The sequence below is a fragment of the Rhinatrema bivittatum genome, chromosome 10 (assembly GCF_901001135.1).
Source record: "Rhinatrema bivittatum chromosome 10, aRhiBiv1.1, whole genome shotgun sequence".
Lineage (NCBI taxonomy): Eukaryota > Metazoa > Chordata > Amphibia > Gymnophiona > Rhinatrematidae > Rhinatrema > Rhinatrema bivittatum.
The window spans coordinates 59,261,291-59,265,953 of NC_042624.1; positions in this window are offsets into that span (position 1 = coordinate 59,261,291).

Sequence of the window (4,663 nt, forward strand, 5' to 3'; positions counted from 1 at the left end):
GAATGTTTTCCTGTTACATAGAATATTAAGGGAAAATAACCAAATCACTGTTGACATACATATTTATTTTTTTAGATTTTTTATATTCTGCTTTTTTCAGCACTTCAAAGTGGATTACATTCAGGTACTGTAGGTACTTCCCTATCCCCAGAGGGCTTACAATCTAAGGGGGTCATTTAACAAAATGTGCTAAGGTGTTTTTGCATGCATTAAGGGTTTACTGCCTGTGAAAGTGTCTTTAATGCATGCGATAGCACCATATTGTATGGTGTGATGCAAATTTGTAAAACAGGAGAAGTTAGGGGCAGGCTGGGAGTGCTAATGCACAGACTTAACTACACCTTTTTCAGAGAGAGAGAGCGAGAGAGAGAACCTAGCTGTGATGTCTTCTCCCTAGATAGGTATTTGTATCCCTATGGTAGGCCCACCTAGTAACTCGAGGTGAGGTTCAGGTATTAGTGTAGGGGGTTAGGGGCCACTTTGACATTCAATGTGAGACGTACTAAAAGAACAGTGCTCTCTTGTGAAAATTTGATGACCTACAGAGAGAGGAAACTCACCCAAAGATGAGATTTGGGCAATGTTCTCTCCACCTAGCTTGATGTTACCCAGGTAGAGAGTCCATCAAGCTAGGTTGAGAGAACCTTGCACAAATATCATCTTGGAGTGAGTTTCCTCACTCCGAAGGTCATCAAATCTTCACAAGAGACCACTGTTCTGTTCGTACATCTCACGTTGAATGTCAAAGTGGCCCCTAACCCCCTACACTACTATCTAAACCTCACCTCGAGTTACTAGGTGGGCCTACCATAGGGATACAAATACCTATCTAGGGAGATGCCACTATGGCTCGGCTTGCTCTCTCTCTCTCCCCCCCCCCCCCGTGGTTGAATGCAGGAACTACAACAGGTATGTTATTGCAATTTGCATTAACTTATCTCTTCACATAGGTAATTATTGCAATAAACTGTATATTAGCATGAAACACACCCCTTTTACTATCACATTTTGATAAATCCAGGCCTAAGTTTTTAGTGACTTGCCCAAGGTCACAAGCAGCAACAGCAGGACTTGAACACTTGTCTCCTGGTTCATAGGCCAATTCCTCTAACCACTAGGCTACTCCTCCATAGAAGTCACTGACACTTGGAGTTCAACAGAAGAGTGTGTGTGGGGTGGGAATAAGATTCTTTTGAAAGCTGGTATAGTTTGAAACAGATTTTCAATTTAAATATGATTAAGACATTGGTCCCAACCGCTAGTCATAGGGAGAAACGGTCTATGGTGGAATTTGATAATGTCAGCAATAATATCTACAGGGTGTAATGGATAAGACTTGTAGTGAGTAAAGAGCCCATTTTGTCGGTGGTTTTTCTCAGCTGATATTTCATCTATTTGCTGTTTCCTTGCTCCCTAGTGCAGAAACCAGTAAAGGAAACCTTGTTTCACATGGAGGAAGTAAATTAGTTACTCTACTCCTAGGCTTAAGGCTTAACTTGTTTTTGGAAAAGCCCCTGAGAAGAATAATGGGGACAACCAAAGGAGGAACAGCCTGCCTAATAGAAGTCTCATCATTTATCTCATGTGAAGAATTAAGAGACATTACTGATGCACTATATTGGATTTTGCCAGGAACGAATTCTAGGCACTAAGGAATTTATGTTACTACTAAAACTATTTTTGCTACTGCTGCATTTTTTTTTTTTTTTTTACTGCGGAAGCCTGTGGTTTGATTTTTATGAAGAAACCCCATTTTGAGTTAAATAAATATGACATTATTGGAACCAATAAGTTCTAGGTATAGCCTAACTTATTTCAAGATTTTGGTTTACATGAGGTAGAAATTGCTAGTGAGCTATTACGATTTAGAAGAAGCCATTCATTTAGGAGAGCGTCTGTCAGCCACAGAGGGGAGGTGTTTCCTTGTCCAGTAAAGAAATTCATCTTGGCACACTGGCCCACTACCCATCTGTTCAGCCACATTCCAAGGACTCCAGGTTTGTGTTTCTAGCTGCTGGTTATATCTTATGTACCATATTAGTGCTGAGCTCTCCCTCACTTCTCTGCCTAATGCCTCAACTCCCCTGTTGGACAATCGTCCCTCCACTGAAAATGCTTTGGTTGCTGTAAGCCTTTCAATGCAGTATCCCCCAATGGTCTGTATTAATTGCTAAATCAGATGAGAGCTTCCTCATCACCATTAGACCCACTGCCATTTAAATTTTGTAACATGCCACCAACCACAGTCAGCAGCCTGTGCCTCATGGCCCCAGGCCTGGTGCGGTGTCCTGTGATCTGCTGGGCTCTCCCAGCATCCTGCTCTTCCATGGTATCCAGTTGCTCTGAATAGGCCCTGCAGGAACTCTTCAGTTTTATAGAACATTTTTGTTCCATGGCCCAAAAGCTGGCTTGGTATATTCCTACTAGATCCTTAAGATCTGCTGGCATACATTAACTTGCACTGCCAGTTCCAAAGGATTTTAAGTGCCAAGTGACCAGAGCAAGTGCCTTTTATTACTCTGCCCTGACACTTTGGAACATGTTGCTGGTGGAGATCGGAAGAGAGAAAGACTTAATAAATACCTCATTAAAATATAATTTAAATAGACTGTTAATACTCTAATTTAAAATGTTATAGTTATGTTTATGAAGTTTTATGTCCAATTTTTTGTATAAATTTGGATATTTTGTTGTAATCTGCCCTGGACAGATTTATTGAAAGAGGAGGACTATAAGATGTTTTAATAAATAATAATTAAAAAAAAATCTTATTCAGGAAATGGGTAAATCAGTTTTCATTTTGAAACACAGTGGCCATTTCGGGATTCTGTGATTGTGGCTGTATATACCTAGGCCAGCACACGCTTGTTTTTTTCACAATGAAGTTTATATGGGAGTGGTACAGCTTTGATATATGAAGACTTAGGCCTAGATTTATCAATCTGCAGTAAATATCGCCTGCCATAGGAAAAGGGGCATGTTTTATGGTAATAGCCTATTTATTGTAATGTGCATTCTCTTAGCACTTCATTCACCCCTGGGGGGGGGGGGGAGACTTGTAGTAGTTAGCTATTTATGCGACTATAGGAGGCCCATCTAGTAACACTGGCTGACATCGGCTTCCAGTTCTGCAGCTCCTGGGCTTAAATTGTTCGCTCCACCCTTGGGGTTCCTCTAATATTGAAGAAGTTTATTATCTTCTCAATTCAAGATAAGCCCTTCAGAAAATGTTTTTCTGGGGGGGTTATAAGAACACGGCAACATTTTCTCTAAATACCTTCAGTACCTGAATGTAATCCACTTTGAAGTGCTGAAAAAAGTGCAAAAAGCAGAATATAAAAAATCTAAAATAAATACAATTCAAAATAATCCAATGAAATCTCCAGAAAGCATTTTGAAGAGAGTAAAGGACATATTGAGGAGGGGTTTTTTAGACCGATGGCTGTAAGCTTGTGGAGTGCAAGTTGCTTTTAGCAAAGCGGCTCCCATCAGGATCTGAGGTCTTTTCTTCTTTTTTAACATGAATAGTGCCTGAGTGAATCATTTTGGTGAAGTTCTTTTTTTTTTTTTTCTTAGTGTACCTGCACATGCTTTTTCTGATTTGCTTTACCTTAAATATTCATGCAATATGCAATGGTGATGGGCTAATTGGACCACTGTGGCTGTATTTTTTAGTTCAGTGATCCTTTGCACAGCTCTGCACCTCCTTCCCATTCAGTTTTGTCTGACCTTCAGTCTTCCCCAGAGTGACCATTCACCGTCTTCACTGGCTGCTGGGTTTTTTTCTAGCCCCAGTTCAAAAGGCTACTTCTGACCTTTAGCATCTCCCTAAGCCTACGCATTCACGACACCCAAAGTATCCCTGCTTCCTTCATTCTCAAAGTCGTTATTTCCGGGTGGTTTTCGGTTCCGTCCATTTTCATTTAAAGCCTGAAAATAATGAAGCTAACACTCCTGCGTGTCCTCATCTTCTACAGTTTCAAAATATCTGCCCTGTCTGTGCTCTTAAAGCTATACTGGCAATTCCACGGGTTTCGGCTGCTATTTCTTGAGAATGGAGTGGTTTACCACAGACACCCCACGTCACCTGGAAAAGGAGCACTCTCCCTTCCCCCGACCCCCATCTTTGTATTCAGGTTTATGTTTTGAGTTGCCCCTTCTGGTAACTTAGGTGTGCTAGAATAACTGTGCATGAGCACCCTGACTTAAGTGTAGGGATTTGCTATATCTTCTTTGATAACAAGACATGTCCGATGACTACAATAGTAGCTATCTTATAGTATATCCCATGATGATTACTGTCACTGATCTCTGGCAAGTGGATGTTCCTTATGCTTTTCTTCCCCTTTGCTTTAAATGAAAAATGAGCAGCACATTTCCACAGCTTGTGGGCATTTATAATCGCGCATTTTAGGACTCCCAAACCTCAAGCCAAGCTGCATATCAACCTTGTCTTATTAAATTCCCTCTCATTCTCTAATCCTACTACCAGCTTTCATCTATCGCTGCACTCATGGGTTGAATCTCCTCATACAAGACAACTTTGCATATTTTATTTTAAGAGTTGAATGTGAAAGTTAATAAATGCTAATTTTCATACATGAAAGCAGCTATAGTTTTAAATAAAATGCCATTTTTCTCCTGGCATGTTTTGCTCTGACAG